This window comes from Notamacropus eugenii, chromosome 4, assembly GCF_028372415.1.
Source record: "Notamacropus eugenii isolate mMacEug1 chromosome 4, mMacEug1.pri_v2, whole genome shotgun sequence".
In the NCBI taxonomy this organism is placed as follows: Eukaryota; Metazoa; Chordata; class Mammalia; order Diprotodontia; family Macropodidae; genus Notamacropus; species Notamacropus eugenii.
In genome coordinates this window covers 99,852,817-99,873,669 of record NC_092875.1, presented here as the reverse complement: position 1 = coordinate 99,873,669, position 20,853 = coordinate 99,852,817, and positions in this window count along the sequence as shown.

The following is a 20,853-nucleotide window of genomic DNA, read 5'->3' as shown; positions in this document are numbered from 1 at the left end:
CAGTTTTCATATCTAGAGGCCCTTATTCCAATAAAATCACAGTTACAGACTGTACATCTATCTATCCATCTATCTATCTATCTATCTATCTATCTATCTATCTATCTATCTATCTATCTATCTATCTATCTAACTACCTATCTATCTAATCTATCATCTATCTATCTGTGTTTATGCATACGTGTGTGTGTGTGTGTGTGTGTGTGTGTGTGTGTGTGTGTGTGAACTGGAGTTAAATGACTTGCCTAGAGCCACACAGTAATAAATGTCTGAAACCAGATTTGGACTCAGGTCCTCCTGACTCCAGGGCCAGTGCTCTATCAACTGTGCCAGACTGTACTTTTAATGTACACATCAACACACATACACATACTCTTGAAGACTATTTAACTATATATGTTGTATTCCTTATCCACCCCCTCCAACCTCATCTGCCCATCTAGAAAAAGAGAGAGAGTGAGAGTGAGTGAGAGAGAGAGAGAGAGAGAGAGAGAGAGAGAGAGAGAGAGAGAGAGAATAAGCTCTTTGAGAATATGGACCTGTTTTCTGTTTGCTTATTTATTTATTTTAGCTGAGGGTGGAGACAGGGTTGTCCAGTGCTAGGACAATGTCTGGCACAAGTAGGCCATTAATAAATTTTATTGAATTAAATTGTACAAATTGTATTGAATTGAAAGTAGAGAGAGAGTGTACATTCCAGAAAAGGAAAGGCAAGGAGAGAAAATGGAGAGAGTCCAGGTTTAAAGGAAATTCAGAATGTTTATAGAGGAGCAGTATGAGATAAGAATGATTGAATCAAGTCACCTCTCCAAGCCTCAATTTACTCATCTGCAAAATGAGAACAAATGTATTACTATCTATGCCACAAGGTTGTAATGAAGATCAATGGAATAATGTATGTCAAACTCTTTGTGGCTGAGAACACTATAGGAATTTATATAAAAAATAATTATACTGATAATAAGCACAGAGCAGATGACTTTTGAAAATGTAGTTTTGATCCTGATTGAGGAGGCGGTGGAGGAGGATAGGGTGAGAGAGCTATCAAAATAAGGGGAAATTAAAGAGATAATTAGAGGGGCAAAATTAGAATAGACCTACTGTTGACATTTAGCTATCTGGAGAATTATCTCAAAGGCTAATTTATGGTGATTACTTCCACAAGAAGACTAATGGTTTTCCCCCCTTGTTTTAGTGGGCCATGAGAAGGAAAAATCTATGCATCTTATGTGTGTGCACCTGCAAGACCTTGTGCCAGAACTGAAAGGGAAAGAGAGTTGACTGAATTTGATTTGGGATACTTTGCCAAAAATTCCCCTTTTCTCACTAAAGCATCACTGAGAATCATTTTCCAGTCTCTACTCAATGTCTTGGTAACAGTGAGCTCACTATACCTTTAAACAAGACATTCCATTTTTTAAAAGTGCAATTATTAGAGAATTCTTCCTAATATTGAACCTAAATATCATGTTCTGTAACTATTACTATATTCCTATTTTAAAAAAAGGAAATTAGAAAAGTCTTGCTCTTCTTCCCCAAGTTATTTCAGGCAAATTATATTTAGTTTTTCCCCACAATCCTCCCTACCTGACATCTTTTCAGTTATCTCCATCCTTCAGGTCTTGATCCTTTAGATATGCTTGTTTTTATAAGACATGATCCCTTAACTAAAAATAAATAAATAAATAAACCGAAGGTTTCATGATGGAGTTCCAGTCTTCACTGAGGGTTGAAGGATAGGGACATTTTGAGCAGATTGCCCAGACTACATGTGGTGGGGGTATCTACTAAATTTATGCATAAAGTCAGCATGGCTCTTCAACTCTGTTATTTCTACTAACATGCATTGCAAGACCAAGGGGTAGAACATAGAAGAGGGAGAAACAAAGATGAGTAATACCTGTTTCATTCAGCCTGCATGACATTTGGGTCCTCCCAAAAGATAGCATGATACCTACTATACACAGGGTAGAGCTAGAACATTATCCTCAGTTATCACCAAGTGTGACTGCTAGGGTTGGAAGCTCAATTCCATGTGGACAGTCTCGGGTGGATAAAGGTGGGAACTTCTAAATCTTAGAGTTCTCACGAGACCCCCCCAGGAAACGACTGGGAATCGAGGTGAACCGAGCTATCTCGTGTATTTCCGCCTCTTCCCGTGAGAAACGTGATGGGAGAGAGCTCTCCCCGCCCTCGAGATTGTCCCGGATCTGGGCACACTATTGTTATCTAACAGCACGGTATTCAAATGCAAACTATGCTGCTGGAGAGTTTAAGCAGGATCAGGAAAGCCTGAAAGCTCTCTTGGGCGGAGGGGCGTGGAGCGGACAGGACAACAAGGCTCCGCTTTTCCTCTCTCCTCTCTCCCCTCCCCCTCTCTCCCCACTTACACTTCTACTTCCAATCTCTTATTGTAAGATCTTTGCCTCCTTGGGAGATTCTTCGCTCCCTCCTAAGGAAGAATTCCCCTGCACTTGTAACTAGACCCTTGTTCGACTCTGGAACGTCCTTTCTCTCATACGAGCATCCGGTTTGGCCAACCGAAGACCTCCGATAGAGGTAAGGGAAGACTCGGGTAGCCCACAGGCTTCTAGGCCTGGCGTGTGACAATTCTTACCTTTAATCAATATTAAAAAAGACTTTTTAAATTGGCAGATAATTTAAAAGTTATTTAATCAAACTTTTAAAATCCTATAGAGAAAAAATTTAAAGCAAAGGAAGGGGAAATGCCCAACTGAGCCAAAGTCATATACCAAGTTATTTACAAGATGGGAGTTCTGTGTCCAAGTTAAGTGAATATTCTGATGGTATTTAAACGTGAAGAAAGATGTAGAAACAATATCATAGTCACCAGGAAGTTAGTTGTTTTTACATTCATGGAACAATTATATGGAATTCATAATAAGACAAGAGAATTGTAGGACCTTAGAAATAGAAAGATCTCAGAAGCTATCTAATTAAAATTCTATCTGTGAATGAATATCCTTTGTATGACTCACTGACAGCGATAATCCATCCTTTGCTTTTGTCTTTAACTCTAGCATTGTTTTCAAATAATCATTACTGCCTTTCTATGACATAGATACAGTTTTCTTAGATTGTGTCAAACCTTTAGACAAAATTTCTTATGATTCACTGTGTACACAAGTCCCTTGACTGATCTAATAGAGATCTCCTTCAACATTAACAGTGGACCATTAATAATTATATTTCGTGTCCTGCTATTGAACAGGGCATAAAGACATCTAGCTAAATTAGCATTCATCTCTTCATCTTTTTCTTTCTACAAATGAGAATATTCTAAAGAGACTGTCAAATTTTTTTTTCCTATGATCTGAACAAACAAAATCAAGAAATAATAGAGCATTGATACTCTAGGAAAATATGGGAATATTAAGGGAAAAATTAGCAGTCCACAGTAAATCCAAGTCACCTCTCTGAGAGAAAGCACTGGTAGATATAGTTACTAGATCACTTGGAAGTATGACTACAAAACTGCTGAAGAGTAAAAGATGTCCATTTTTTTAAAAGAAAGAGAAAGGAAACTGTTAATAGCTGGTGAATGAATTTGGAACATACAAAAAAGATAGTTGGCAAATGTTTAGAAAGAAGACTTGAAGTCCCCAAAAGGCAACATGGTTTATCAATTTAAAAAAAAAAAATCTTGCTTTACCTATCTTCATTTTTTGACAATGATATTAAGTAGGAAATCTGGGTAATATTGCAGGTATTTCTTACATATATTTTAATAAAGTGTAAGACAAAGACTTTCTTATTAATACTGTGAAAAATATGGGAAGATATGGGTGAGACAATAATACAATTAAATATATTAGGAATTGATTTAGTAACAAGGCACAAAGACTACTAATTCATGAAGGATTTGCTGTGAAATGGACATGATGTTTTCAGTGTTATGGCCCAGGGATCTATTCAAAAAGCCTTTGGCAGGCTGGAATATTTGGGTCAAATATAATTTAATAAAAATAAGTACAAATAAAGTAAACTTGTACTTTTATCAACAGTATTTTGTACTTGTACTTGGGCAGAGAGGGAGGTAGCTCAGTAGATAGAGTGCTAGGCCTGGACTCTGGAAGACCTAAAATCAAATCCAGCATCTGACACTTACCAGCTATGTGTATTTGTCTCAGTTTCCTCATCTGCAAAATGGCTTGGAGAAGGTAATGGCAAGTTCCTCCATTGTCTTTGCCGAAAAGACTCCAAGTAGAATCATGAAGAATTGGGCACAATTGAACAATATCAACAATGCTTGCATTAAAAATCAGCTTAACAAATACAAGGTAAGAGAGGCATAGTTAGAAGGTATTTCTGAAAAAAAGATCTGAGGATTTAGGTGAGTTGCAAGTTCAATTCCAATCAACAGTTTAATATGCAGTCAAGAAAGTTGATTGACTCTTAGATTACATTAAAGGAAGAATAGCTCTCAGGAATCAGAATAACAATCCCAGTGTACTCTGACTTAATGAGATCACTTCTGACATATTATTCAGTTCTGTGGACCAAAGATAAGGATATTGATCTGATGACAAACAAAATGGTATCTTTTGCTGCTTTTGTTTTCATATGATCAAGTGCCTCAGTTTGAATTTTGTCTTTATCAACCAAGAATCTTTACTAGGAGTTAAGTATAGAAAAAGAGTTTCTTTAACTAGAAACAGTATATGTATTTGTATTGTTATTGTGATCAATGATCTTCCCCACCCATTGATGGGCCTGCCCATTTAGGGGAGTTTGATTGGTTGGTTGGTTGTTGTCCTTCATTTTCCAAGAAGACCAAAATGACATCACCATGATAAAGTGAAGTTTCAGTGTGTTCCACTGTGGTTGATCAGACCAATATGAGCTCAGAATATTCTACTACAGGTTGGGCACAGATAGTCTATGTGAATATTTGGGGTGGATATCCCAAATCTGTGCATCCTATGTTTACTTTGTGCAGTCTCAATTCTCCTTTGCTCAGAGCACAGCACCCTTTCTGATGTGGGCATGCTATGCTGAGCAGTCATGTGCCAGTGTCTCCCATGTTACACAGTTAAATCCAAAGTGTTTGAGAGAGACCTTGAGAGTGTCCTTGTATCACTTTTTCTGACCACCATGTGATTGTCTGCCCCATATAAGTTCTCCAGGAAATAGTCTTTTTTGGTATGCGTACATTTGGCATTCGAACAACATGGCCAGCCCATCGGAGTTGTGCTCTCTGAATCATAGTTTGAATGCTTGGGAGTTCAGCTCAAGCAAGGGCTTCAGTGTCTGGTACCATATCCTAACAGGTGATCCTCAGAACTTTCCTAAGGCAGTTCAAATGGAAGCGATTCACTTTCCTGGCATGGCGCTGGTAGACTGTTTATGCTTCACAGGCATACAACAAAGAGGTCAGTACTACGGCTCTGTAGATGTTCACTTTGGTAGTCAATCTAATACCTCTTCTCTCCCAAACTTTTCTTTGTAGCCTCCCAAATACTGAGCTAGCTCTGGCAATGCATGCATCAACCTCATTGTCAATGTGTATGCTCATGAAAAGTACACTACCAAGGTAAGTGAATTTATCCACAGCATTCAAAACTTCTCCATTTGTTGTTCCCACATATGGATGGTGTGGTGGTGGCTGATGGAGCACCTGTGCTTTCTTGATGTTAATTATTAGGCTAAAATTAGCACAGACAGCAGAGAATGGATCCATATTTTGTTGCATCTCAGCTTCAGAGGCTGCATTGAGTGAACAATCACCTGCAAACAGAAAATCATGCACCAACACTTCTTCCACTTTGATCTTGGTTGACCTTTTCAAATTGAAGAACTTATCATCAGTATGGTAGTTGACCTTGATGCCATGTTCATCCTCACTGAATGCATTTGACAACATGGCTGAAAACATCATACTATAAAGAATGGGAGCAAGCACACACCCTGTTTCACTCCATTGGTGACTGGGAAGGCACAAGAGCATTGTCCACTATCCAAAACCCAGGCAAACATGCCATCATGAAATTGATGTACAATACTGATAAACTTCTCCAGGAAGCCAAATTTTGACATTTTTTTATATTTTTGAAGGGAAGTTTGATTAGGGAAGATTTGCAGGAAGGCCCACACCTTTTGTTAATGAGGTGCTGGTTCTCAAGGGTTGGGATGACCTCTGGCTCTAAAAAAGGTACCTCACCCTCACTTGGAGGGTGAGGTTTTGACTGGAAGCATTTGTTTGGCCAGAGGAGGACTCTGGGAAGTCTCTAAAGAGCCCCTTCCCTCCACTTTGAAAACCCAGATGTTGGTGTTTCCCTCTCTGGTAGCTATGGTCAGAAAGTTGTACTTGTCTGTTGAATTCAGACATAGGAAGTCATGTCTGTATTTTTCTCTGTATTTTTCTTTGAAGTTCAGGATGCTGATTCCCCAGAACTAGGTGAATGATATATGTGCTTGATTAAAGGAATGATACATGTACTTGATTAAAGTGATTGCTAACCCCTTGAAAGTTGCTTTCCTTTTATAAATGAAGACCAAAGAACCTGTGGTAGCAGGCCCCACCCTTTATGTTGGAGTGCTTACTAATACAAGTGATTAGACGAGTAGTACACATAGTTGAGCATCCAGAGGAGCTAAGGTCCTCAAGTCTATGCCATATCATTATTTCAGGACAAACAATAGTTATTTTGCCTAGAAAAGTAAAAAGTGAGGGATTGAGGAGGGGAGACAAAAATCATAACTACAAGTGATTATAAGGCTGTAATGGCAGAGTTAAGGGAACTAGTCAGAAATTAGGAAGAGAAAAATTTAGAATTGTATCTGGTTGGAGGTGGATGGGTGAGGGATTATCTAAGAATTAGAAATGCCTAAAAGTAGAATTGGATTCTTGGTGGTGATTGGATTTCACCAAGGACTAAAGTGCCATTCCTTAGCTATGTTGTAAAGAGAATTCTTTTTCAGTAATAGGTTCGTCTTCAGGTCTATAGAAATACATCCAATTCTAAAATACAGTGAATCTGGGAAGCCAAATACATTATTCTTTGACTTTTCAAATGGCAGCACTCTTTTCATAAGAAGTGAATTTTTAACCAAAGAATGAAAATAATTACAAAAGATAAAATAATTAATTTCTATCTTGTGAAAGTGAAAAGCTTTACCATAAAAAAATTAATATAACTAGGAAGATAAAAGGTCAAATAGAAAATAAACTTTGTATGAATTACCTCTCACAAATGTCAGAAATCTAAAATATGTAGACAACTTACAGAAATATGTAGCACATATGCTCTGGAGGCACTCTACCAACTCAGGCTCCATTGCCATTGCCACTGATAAATCAGATTTTTATAACATTCCTATGACTTAGAGTTTTAAGGGTAGGAATAGGTGGCTTGTGGGTGTTCTTCTCATGCTGTAATGCATGAGCCCTTACTAATCTGACTCCCATTATCATTATGAGTCAATGTCAATTTTTCAGCAAACTTTTTCTTATAGTATTTTATTTTTCTCCAACTACATGTAAAAACAATTTTTAACATTTTTTTTCAAAATTTTGAGTTCCAAATTATCTCCCTTCCTCCCTTTGTACCCCCCTCATTGACAAGGAAAGCATTTCAATGTAGGTTATACATGTTTAGTCTTGCAAAACATATTTCCATATTAGTCATGTTGTGAATGAAAACAGAGACAAAATAACTCAAGAAAAATAAAGTTAAAAAAAGTATATTTCAGTCTTTTTCATCTTTTGGGATACAAACTAGTAGTGGTATTACAAGGTCAAAGAGTTTTATAGTATTTTGGATATAGTTTCAAATTGCTCTAGAGAATGGTTGAATCAGTTCACGATTCCACCAACAACACATTAAAGTCTCATTTTTCCCACATCCCCTCAAACATTTGTCACTTTCCTTTACTGTCCTATATTTTTGCCAATCTAATTTGCCAATCTAATAGGTACGAGTTACTACCTCAGAAATTGTTTCAATTTGCATTTCTCCAGTCAATAAAGAGTTAGAGCAATTTTTTTTACATGGCTATAGACAGCTTTGATTACTTCCTCTGAAAACTGTTCATAACTTTTGATCATTTCTCAGTTGGGGAAGAGCTCTTATTTTTATAAATGTGACTCAGATCTCTTTATGTTTGAGAAATGAAGCCTTTAGCAGAGAAACTTGCCTCATTTTTTTTCACAGCTATAATTACTAACTTTCCTCCAACCTATATCTCTCTTTTTTATTTTATAGTCTCTCTCAACCTGTCCTTCCCCAAAAGTGTTTTGCTTCTGGCCAGTACCTCCCCTGATCTGCCCTTCCTTCTATCATGCCACTCCCCCTTCTCTTATTCCTTTCCCTCCTACTTTTCTATAGGGTAAGCTATATTTCTATACCAAATTGAGTATGTATGTTATTTCCTCTTTGAGATAGTTCTAATAAGAGTAAGATTGTCTCACTCTTCCTCAACTCTCACCTCTTTCTCAGGACTATAACAGCTTTTTCTAGTCCATTTTATGTGTGATAATTAGCCCCATTCAACCTTTCCAATTCCCTTTTCCCACTACATTCCATGTTTACCTCTTATTTTTATCTTTTTTAAGATATCATCCCTCCATATCCAATGGACGCTTGTGCCCTCTATCCGTATACATGCCTTCTAACTGCCCTAACAATGAAAAAGTTCTTATGAGTCACAAGTATCATCTTCCCATATAGGAATGCATACAGTTTAACCTTATTAAGCTCCTTATGATTTTCCTTTCCTGTTTACTTTTTTATGCTTCTCTCGAGTCTTTTATTTGAAGTTAAATTTTCTATTCAGCTCTGTTCTTTTCTTCAGGAATGCTCAATATTCACTGAATATACATTTTTTTCCCCTGAAGAATTATACTCAGTTTTTCTGGGTAGGCGAATCTTGGTTGTGATACTAGCTGCTTTGTCCTATGCAATACCATAATCTGAGCCCTCAGATTTTTTTAATGTAGAAACTATTAAATCTTGTGTTATCCTGACTGCAGCTCTATGATATGTGAATTTTTTCTTTCTGATTATCTGCAATATGTTCTCTTTGCCCTGGGAACTCTGGAATTTGGCTATTATATTCCTTAGGATTTTCATTTTGGGATCTCTTTCAGGAGGTCATTGGTGAATTCTTTTAGTTTCTATTTTACCCATTGGTTCTAGAATATCAGGGCAGTTTTCCTTGATAATTTCCTGAAAGCCTATGTCTAGGCTCTTTTTTGATCATGGCTTCCTAGATCTTTTTCCTAGGTCAATTATTTTCCCAATGAAATATTTTACACTGTCTTCTATTTTTTCATTCTTTTAGTTGTGTTTTATTGTTTCTTAATTCTAATAAAGTCATTAGCTTCCATTTGCTCAATTATAATTTTTAAGTAATTATTTTCTTCAGTGCAATTTTGTATCAAGTTTTCCATTTGGCCAATTATACTTTTCAATGCATTTGTCTCTTTGTTAACTATTTTGGACTTCTTTTATCACTTGGTCTAGCCTGTTTTTTTAGGTGCTATTTTTTCAACATTTTTTGTGCTTCCTTTACTAAGCAGTTGACTCTTTTTTTCATGATTTTCTTGAATCTCTCTCATTCATCTTCCCATTTTTTTCCTTTAGCTCTCTTGCTTGATTTTCATGATCTCTTTTGAGCTCTTCTATTACTTGACACCAATTTATACACACACACATATACATATGTGTATATGTGCATATCTATGTATATATGTATTATATATGTATGTGTATATGTATATTTAGAAGGTTTGAATGTAAGATCTTTGACTTTATCTTCCTCTGACTGTGTGTTTTGATATTCCATAGTAATTTTCTATGGTCAAAGTTTTTTTTTTTTTTTGTTGCTTGCTCATTTCTCTAGCTTGTTACTTGACTTTTAACTCTTTGTTAAAGTAGAGTTCTGCTTCCAGTTTGGAGGGCACACTTTCCCAAGCTACAAGGGTTTTGTGCAGTTGTTTCAGAGATACTCCTAGGGACCTGCAAGTTTTCAGTTCTTCCAAGGTGGTATGATGTTAAGAAAAACAGTTTACTATTCTCCTGACTTGCTTTGTAGTCTGTGAGAGACCAGAAGTTCTATTTTTCACCCTGGAATTATTGCGATAGTCCTTGCTCCACAGCAGTCATGATCTCTGATATGCTAGTCTTCTCTCTCATCCTTGGACAACCACCCAGGGCTGTGACCTAGATCTGAGTATGGGTAAAGGAAAAGAGTCATTGCTATCTAAGAGACCCCTTCAATCTCCTTCTGATCAGTTGCTCAAACCCCTTACCAACCATGAGCTCAAAGTTCTAGAAGAAACCACTGCTTTTGCTGATTCTGTGGCTTCCAAGGCCTACTCTTGGTTTGCTAGGACTGGGACTCTGCTGATGCAGCCCAAACTGAACTCACCCAGATGTAATGAACCTTTCCTGCTGACCATCTAAGTTGTCTTTGCTTAGAAAATTATATCACACTGTCCTTTTGTGGGTACTGTTGGTTCAGGAATTGATCTACGAAATTATTTAAAAGTGTTCAGAGAGTTTTGGTGGAGAACGCAGGTGAGTCATTACCTTTTCTCTGCCATCTTGGCTCTGCCTCTTTATTCAGCAAGTCTTAATTGGTCTTCAGAAAGTGAGTATTTGCTATGGTAGGATTATGGGTACAAAATATGCCCTTCGTCTCTACCTCTAAAGAAAAAAAAGTTTGTGACCTATTCTTAATTTTATGGAACAAATGTGGCAACTCAGAGTTCTGTATTTATAGCCATATTTTCCTTCCATTTGTTGTGAATATTCATGACATTTCTCATAGGTATACTGTACGTTTTCCACTGGCCTCCTTACAGAACATTTGTCTTTTATCATTAGATCATCTATTGGTGTCTCTTAATACAGACACTGTTTCCAGTCACTGCAGTCTTGAGAATGATGCTAAGATACTAAAGCAAAGACATAAAGTCTAAAATCATCTGTTCTGTTCAAAGCTTCCAGGTTCTTTGCAGAATTATATTCTCTCTCTCTCTTTCTCTCTCTCTTTCTCTCTCTCTCTCTCTCTCTCTCTCTCTCTCTCTCTCTCTCTCTCTCTCTCGCTTTCTCTCTCTCTCTCTCCCTCTCTCTCTTTCTCCACACATGCACATGAACATGCACACTCACTTGCACTCACACACACACATATATATATATATGCATATATACATACACATTTATACATATAAATACATATCTGCTTTATTTATTCTATCTACTTGTCTGTCTGTCTGTCTGTCTATCTATCTATCTATCTATCTACGATTTCATTTAGCACATAGCTTTCTGGAATACATAGAATATAATCTCTCTGTATTTTACCCTTATAAGACCTCATATGATTTTCATAGTATGTGTTGATGATATGGAGAGGGTCCAGATAAAGGCAACTAGGATGGTGAAAGGTTTTGCATCATGTTTGAATCTATATTATATGTCTCTAGTTGAAGAATCTAAGCATGTCCAGCCTGAAAAAAAGAGAAGACTTGAAGGAGACTTTTTTTCAAACATTTGAGGACTTGTTATGTGGATGAGAGAGATTTTTTCTGTTTGATACTTGATAAAAGAATTTAGAATAGATGTCATAAAAAGAGCAAAAAAGATTTGTAATAGAGTTGACCAAAAGTGGAATGTGCCTCTCTAGGGGGTAAAATATCCTTCCCCATTGGTAGTCTTTTAGAAGAGATTGGATAATCAAGAGTCTGATATGCTATAACTGTGATTCATTTCTTACATGTTTTGGGCTATAAGACCAACGTGGTCCTTGCATCAGTAAGCACTCCAACATACTCAGGGGAGCCTGATACCACAGGTTTTTAGATCTACATTCATAAAAGGAAAGGCAACTTTTGAAGGGTTAATAATCACTTTAATCATGCACATGTATCATTCAGTTAAAGTTCAGGGAAAAAGGCAGCACCCTGAACTTCAGAGAAAATACAGAGAAACTGAAGATCAACAGACTTCCTCTGCTGATCATAGTCAATACATAACATCACAATTCAACAGACAGATCCAACCATCTGACTATAGTTACCAGAGAAGGAAGCAACAACATCTGGGTTGTCAAAGCCAGGGAGCTGCTTAGGAGCTTCCCAGAGTCTCTCATCTGGAACATCAACCTTCCTCCAAAAACTAAGCCCCAAAGTAAAACCTCACCCTCAGAGTATTTATACACTTTTCAGAGCCAGCGGGCATGACCCTCTGACCCAGTGCCTCAATAGGAAAAACAAGAGGTACTTGGGACTCTTCTGCAAAACAAGTCCCCTAATCAAGCTTCCCTCTATGGACAGGCCTATCAATGTGTGGGGAAGATCTTTACTCACATTCAATCAGAGCCACTTTTAGTAAAATAAAAACAGCAAAAGATTCTACTGCTTTTGGCCTTAGAGTCCTTCTTAACACTCATATTTTATCATTTTGTTAACAAAAGAAATGTAGTTGATATTGGATAACTGTAATGATCAAACAAGTTCAAAGAAGAAATACAAGAGGTTATCTCCCTATTTTTACTTTTACATTTTTTGCAGAGGTACAGAATTCTTTAATGTGTTGATTAATTTTGATTACTTTTTTCTTTTAAAAAATTCTTTGTTATATGAGAAATAATTGTCTAGGGTTAGGGAGAAGGAAACTTAGGGAACTTCAGGTGATTTTAAAAATTGATATCAATAACAGTACTTGGTGAATGGGTTCCTTGTGCATCCACATGTCTCTAATGCAACTCCCCATTGTTATGCTCTTCAGAATTTTTTCTCATTGCAACCTTATGACATCATTCTTGAGGGCTTTCTATAATGGTTGGGCTGGCACCCCTGAAGAATTTTTGTCAATTAGATTCTACCCAGCGTTTTTCTGTGCTGTTGTAGCTATTTCTCACCTATTAACATACTGTTGTCAAGATCCATACTAATCTTTATTAAAGGACTTCATGAAGGAAAAAAATATTTAATAAAAATAAAACAATAATAATAACATTTAAATTAGGCAATAAGTGCTCTACAATTATTATCTCATTTGATCCTCAAAGCATGCATGGAAGGTAGTTACTATTATTATCACCATTTTACAGATAAAAAAAAAATATAGACAAACAAAAGTTAAGTGGCTTGCTAATGTCGCACAACTTGAAAGTATCTGAAGCCAGATTTGAAGTCAGCTTTTACTGACTCTAGGTCCAGGGTTCAATGCACTGAGCCACGGAGCCCCATCAGGTTAGGTTGCTGTTGTTTGTTTTTGAAGAGGACCAAAATGACATCAACTTGACAAAGTGAAGCTTCAGTGTGTCCAACTGTGGCTGCTCAGACTATTATGAGCTCAGAATGTTCTGCCACAGGTTGGGCACAGATAGTTTGTATGAATATTTAGGGTAGATACTCCAAATTTGTGCATCCTACATTTACTTTGTGCTGTCTCAATTCTGCTTTGCTCACAGAGCACAGCACCTTTTATGATGTGGGCATGCCATTCTGAGTAATCCTGTGTCAGTGTCTCCCATGTTGCACAGTCAAATCCAAAGTTCTTGAGAGAGACCTTGAAAGTGTCCTTGTATCGCTTTTTCTGACCATCATGTGATTGCCTGCCCCATGCAAGTTCTCCATAAAATAGTCTTTTGGACAAGCATACATTTGGCATTCAAACAACGTCACCAGTCCATCAGAGTTGAGCTCTGAAGCATTGTTTGAATGCTTGACAGTTCAGCTCAGGCAAGGACTTTAGTGTCTGATACCTTATCCTACCAGGTGATCCTCAGAACTTTCCTAAGACAGTTCAAATGGAAGTAGTTCAGTTTTCTGGCATGGCACTGGTAAACTTTCCATGTTTCACAGGCATACAACAATGAGGTCAGCACAATGGCTCTGTAGACCTTCAGTTTGGTAGTCAGTCTAATACCTCTTCTCTCCCAAACTCTTCTTTGTAGCCTCCCAAACACTGAGCTAGTTCTGGCAATGGGTGCATCAACCTAGCCCCATTGTGTGTTTGTCCTTCATTGCCAAAGAAGATCATGCCATCAGAAAAATAATGACATGACTTGCACTTGACTTTGTTTTGAGTGAGGAAGGACTGTGCAGGTCACCAGCCTCACTTTTCCTCCAGAGCCATCTGAATCTAGTGACCAGATATTCATCAGAATGACTGGAGATGACCCAGGACGAGGCAATTGGGGTTAAGTGACTTGCCCAAAGTCACACAGCTAGTGAGTGTCAAGTGTCTGAGGTGAGATTTGAACTCAGGTCCTCTTGACTCCTGCACTGGTGCTCCATCCATTGCACCACCTAACTGCCCACTAGCCCCATTAGTATTTCACAGAAGGGCTACCCTAGAGGAAAGAACTATTATAATTGAGAGATTTGCAAGCTATAGTGTATCAGGTATCAATTGGCACTTTAGAAGATATTCATTTAAACTGCAACACTCTCACTTACTTAATAATCCTGGAATCCTGGGTAAAAGAACTTTGAGTCTCCATTTCCTCTTTTGTAAAATGAAGATGGGACAGCTAGGTGTTACAGCTGATAGAGTGTTGGGGTTGTGGTCTGGAAGACCTGACTTCAAATCTGGCCTCAGATACTTAGTATGCCCCTAGACAAGTCACTTAATTCCTATTTGGCTCAATGATGCATTTGTAAAATGTGGAAATAGTGGTGAACCATTCCAGTATCTTTACCATGAAAATCCCATGGACAAAAACCCATAGGGTCAAGTAGAGTCTGATACAACTGAACTGACTAAACAATAAAAAATTGAAATAATAGTACTTTTGATATTGATCTCATCTATGAAATAAGTTGGACTCTAATTCTCTTTGCACCCATAACCATACCTAACATTTTGCACACAGGGATAAAGTTTGCAAAAGATATACCAAGTCAAGAATTATCAATGTTAACTGAAAATCAATTTTGAAAACAAGTTTAATTGAGGGGGGAAGACAAAAAATCATCCTGTGGTGGAGTGTACCCTCTGAGGAGGGAGAAGGTGCTAAAGAACATGCAATGAAGCAACTTGGGTGAAATGGAAGTGATGGGAAGGAAGCCCATGCCATTTGGCAGTTTCCTATTTTTACTGACTACTCTTGCTCACTCCCTATCTGCTAAGTCAATTGTTCCTATGCTTTTGGAAATTAAGTGATATCAGTGCTCTCTAAACCTCAGTATCCTGGCACAATGTTCTTTTTTCCCACCTAAGTCATAGTGCATAGGGAGGAAGTTTGCCATGTGGTATCCATTGCTAGACATACTTTTTAGCCACACATCCTTTGGAATTCTTGTGACTAACAGAGCTTTCAGGGTAGTTTCTCTCTCCCCAAATAGCTCCTCTGCATAGAGAACAAATATCTCAGTCAAGCCTTCCCCAAACCCCTTCACAGCAAAGATAGCACTGGGACTGCCTTCTGGCAGAGGCCTTCACAATGAGTTGATTAGTGTGGAACAAATCTCACTGTTGTGAGGGAGCTGATGCCGAACAGTTCTCTGGTCCAATGACAAGTCTTACCATCAGATTTGCCTTAGCAGCTGTAAAGGCCCTGAGCAGGGAGAGGACTTGGCAATGAGTCCAAAGCTATTTCAATCAGCCCACTCTTCATATCACAATAGCATGGAAGCCTGATTGACAGGCAGTTAGGAAGCAAGTCAGAAACCAAACAGACAATTCTTTCTAACCCAATGATGCCTTAAAGCCTGTTTTGGATGCTAAGGATCAGCTTTCCCAAGCCAGTCTCCCAGGAGGAGGATAATATATGTGCATATTTTTATTATACTCCCCCAACTTTTCCTCAAAGTTTTGTAACTATTAATTCTAGCAGCTACTTAACTTGTCCTTCATAACCTTTGTTTGCCCAGCATTTATCTACTCTAAGAGGGTTGAGAATGAAGATGGTAGCAGTTCAGCATCTGCTATACTCAAAGTTTTCTCATTTAAAGCATGTCTAACTAGAAAGAACAAGATGAGAAAGTAACATACGACCTGATCAAACAGGGAGATGTAGTCAGAGCTTAAAGACATAAATGATCTTAGGTTTTTTCTTAGATCTCTTTTTCATTCCTAACAGACATAGGAGAAAATGTTGCTCTGTTTTCTCTGTTTCTATCCTTGGTGGTTAGGAGAGCCAAGCCTTCTTGGGCTTACTCTGTTTCTCTCCCTCCTGTTTAATAGAGCAGGGGACTCTTTCTCTCTTTTGTTTCCCCACTAAGGAAAAGAAAACTTTTTCTTCTGTCTTCTAGTGGCTTTTGGAAAGTTTCCATCGGGCACAGAGCTAATATAAATCCATCATCCATTACCACCTTCTAGTCAGCAACGATTGCAAGTCACACAATTTCTGTGTTTACAATTACATTTTAATGTATGAGTTTTTGAAAAATATGTGTATTTAGAATAGGCTAGGATTACCTTAGTCATTCCTTAATTTTTTAGCTCCCATTGAATAACTTTTTAGTGACTCCAACCAATTTTTGTTTTTAGTTTGTTTAGTTTTTAAAATGGGGTTTAACCTGCCAAAATGAAACATTCATTATTGGCAAAAAAGCAAACAAAAAAAAAGATCCCCAGGTAGACAGAGGATTACCCTTTAATTCACTTAATGTGTCATGGTTTCATTAAAAGACCTTGCTAACAAAAAAAACAAGGGGTAGCTTGGTGGCAGTGGATAGAACACATGATCTGGAGTCAGGAGGACCTGAGTTCAAACTCAGTTTCAGAAATTAGAAGCTCATTAACTGTGTGACCCTAGGCAAGTCACATAACCACAATTACCTTCCCCCCCCAATAAAAACAAAATAAAAGATTATCAGTAGAAATAAGCTAGGTAGAACCTCTTTAACAAATAAGATTGGCAGAGAAATATAGTAAAGATCTCCCCCAAAAGTTTATGTGTTCTACAGTTTGTAAAAATGCTCTTTTTTCCTAACTGAACCTGTGCTCTTTCTGTCTGGAATGCCCTCCCTCTCTATTTTTGTTAAGTTCTTACTCATGATTGGAAGCCCACAATTAACTCTTTCCTTATATGAATACTTTCCCAATCTCTGCAGTTGGTAAAGATATCTTAGAACTTTGTTTTACACTACTATTCACTCAGTATATACAATTTTCTAACAGAGGTGACACCATGAATTGAGACTTGGAGTCAGGAAAACCTGAGTTCAGATCCAGCCTTACAAAATTACTATCTGTGTGACCCCCAAGCAAATCATACAACTTCTGCCTGCCTCAGTTTCCTCATTCCCTAAAATGAGGTTTATTACAACACCTACTCCCTTATTGCAAAGATAAAATAAATGGATATTTTGTAAAGCACTTGCAAACCTTAAAAGATATATAAACGTAAGCTATTACTATTATTCCACTTATCTGTTTGTTTCTTAAGACTGTAATCTTCGCAGAGGCAGCAGTCATGTTCCTTCTATGTTTGCTATATTGAACTGAACTTTTATTTGAAGGACCACAGTCTATCAATGTCTTTACTCCCTTTGAGTATATATTGTAACCCACCCAGGAATAGGGAATGGCCTAGGGTGGATGTGACTCAATGAGCATTCTGCTGAAAATTTACTGAGAAGAGATCAGGATATAGGGGACAGTTACTTGCACAGAGTACTATTAGTGGTGTTTCTCCCTATGAAAACATACTGGGGAGGCTGCTTCTGAGAGTCCTGCTGACTTGTAAAACCAGTAAAATTTATAGAGTTTATATAGGCCTTCCAAAACTGATTCTATTGTGCTAGACATGCAGTTAAGAGAAGCATTTTATAAAATTGGCTATATAGCCAGAACTAGAGTTATCTTCAAAAAGTCTATAACCACTTCAGCCTATGAGAGAATAATGTTGTCCGAATGATCTAGGGGAGTTGCAGTGACTTTTAATTTTTTTTATTTTCTTTGCTCATGTACCAGTGAGAGACAATACCGTAAGTGAAGAGGTCTTGGGGCCTTCTCTCCTCTCAGTCTACGTGGCCTTTGGAAAAGACCTTGGTCCTTGGCCTTCTCATTTGTTCACTTTTGATTTAGGTGAAAAGATTAAAGCCTCCATTGTCCTGTGTTTCAAAAGGTCCAGAGGGCACCCCTTATAGATTCTGGATTTTGCAGTTAAGCAATATTAGGACCCAGAATGGCAAGGAGGACATATTCAAGATACCAAGTCTAATTGAACAGGAATCTAGATGTTGCTAGTTGATGAGAATGACATTCCTAGTTTAAAACTAAATAGAGTTTTGAATCAATTCCCCCTAGAGATGGAATTATAAAGTATGCCCTCAGATTTTTGGGGAAAAATACATATAATTTGGTTCTTCCTATTTCTTTAAAGTAAATATTCCTTTTTAAAAACTAACTGAAAGAATGTATGAAGCATTTATTGAGCACTTACTATGTGCAAAACACTGGAGTAACAGGTAGAACAGACAATCCCTGCTCTGAAGGATCTCACATTCTACAAAAACATATATGGAAGTTTTCAGCTGTAAGCCAGAGGGAAAAGTCCCATGATCTTTAGGGTACAGAGGCAAAGCAAAAGTTGATTCTTCTTTAATATCATTTTCACTGGTAAAATGATAAAATTTTCTTATATTGAATCATTGGATAGTGTTGAGTATTTTGGTAACCATTTTTTTCTAGGTCTTCATGATTATAGCATCTGCAAGAACAGTTTTCTGGATTCATTTATAAATTGGTGATGCTTTCATTTTCCAGAATGATGACTGAGGCTACCAGGTGGAAACATCACTATTCCAAAGGTCTTGGGTTCAGGGTCCCAGGTTGTTTTCCATTGACTCATTTGCTCTCCAAATGTAGAGGAACTGGCCTTTATGTTCACCCTGATCCTCTTATGCTTCTCCATGGGCACAATGGGGTAGTACAATTCCCTGATAAGTAGAAATTCTGTAAAAAAAACAGATATCTCTTATAGCAGATGGGGCAAAATATTTCCACTTCTATTATGTAAATAGTTACGCAATAGACTCAAAGTCAGAAGACTTGGGTTTTGGCACTTACTAAGACCTTAAGACATTAATTTGACCTCTCTTGACAATCAGATTTTTCATCTGTCAAATGGATAAGGCTAATATTTCTACTAGATAACTCCCAGGGTCATAGTGAGGTAAGTGCTTTAAAAACAAATGCTAAATAAGTGTGAGCTATCTAACTATCCTTAAAAAAATTATAAGAAGCTAATGATGGGATAGATGGCTAAACTTTTTTTCCTGTACATGCAAAAAGCATCACTGAATTCTACATTTTCTCTTTGAAAAAAAACATCAGGAGGAGTGAGATAATATCTCTTCTACCTTGACGGTATATCAGTTCTTTTGTTGTTGCATTTCTTCTATTTGATTATGAAAACTATATGTGACTCACGCTAGCCTTTCAAAACTCAATTCAGTCTCCTGAATATTAATTAACATTGCCTCAAAGAAACTATTGCTGTTTATCATTGATTTAAATTAAATATTGGGACAGAAATTAAAGGGTTTTTTATTTCATTTATTCAGCAGCAATATTACAATTTGTACAAATGAAGGCATAATTAAGCAGCCTGTCATTAAATCAAAATCTGTATTCCATGTAAGCAAACATATTAAAATGGAAACACTTGTCATGAATATAAAAACAGCCTGCCAGTGAGATTTCCCATATAGGATGCCAATATATTTTTCCCTAATTTTTTTCTTTTCTTCTTTTATGCTCACAATCTCATAATGTAGCTATCATGCTACACTTATTGTTTATAATATACCAAGTTGATTTATTTGTACATGAATGATCAAGGAGAAATGCTTATCTACAATAAGGATGATGAGGATTTCATACTATCTAATATGTTACCTAATGTAAAGTGCATTAGAAATGTGGTTGTCTTACCAACTTTTCTAGAGACCCAAAGTGGTTAACTGACAGTAAATAGAAGACCTGGAATTTTCATCCACTTTTCCAAATGCAAATTCAAATCTGTTTCCCTGACAACAGTGATAATGACAGCACTGATGCTGGTTGTCTTATGGGTGGTCAAAGAGAAAGCATGATGCAGTGGATGAAATGTTTGATATGAAGTCAGGAAGACCTATTTCAGATCTTGCCCCAGATATCTTCACTGTGTATGCCTGCAACCTTAAAGAACTTCACCTTTCCTAGTATTTTTCTTATCTACCTCTCCTGGACTGTTCCTTAAGTATACCTTTATGATCTTAGACATTAGCTTTCTACCTCATCTTGATGGGAACCAGACTTCCATGTCATTTCCTGCTTTTCATTTACAAACCGTGTTTCTTTACTCCCACCACTGCCCTCATCCTCCTCCAGCCCATCTACATGAATATATATGGACATATAGTTGTATATCCACATCCATCCATCCATTCATCCATCCATCCATCCATCTATCCATCCATCTATCTATCTATCCATGCATTTATCCATCTATCCATCTATCCATCCATCCATCAATCTATTCATCCATCCATCCATCTATCTTATCTACAAACATACATATATTGTTCAGCTATATTTTCAATTACGTCTCTATTTTGGGTTTTCTTGGCAAAGATACTGGAGTGGTCTGCCATTTCCTTTTCCATCTCATTTTATAGTGAAGGAAATTGAGTATTTGAGACCAGATTTGAACCCAAGAAAATGAGTCTTCCTGATTCCAGGTCTAATAATCTATCTTCTGTGTCACCTAACACTTGGGTGCTTACACACACACACACACACACACACACACACACACACACACACACACACATAGGTGTACATGTATATATTTATATATAGATGTATGTGAATATATTTGTATAGGTATATATGTATATATATATATAGATGTATGTGTATTGGCGTATATATATGTATGTAT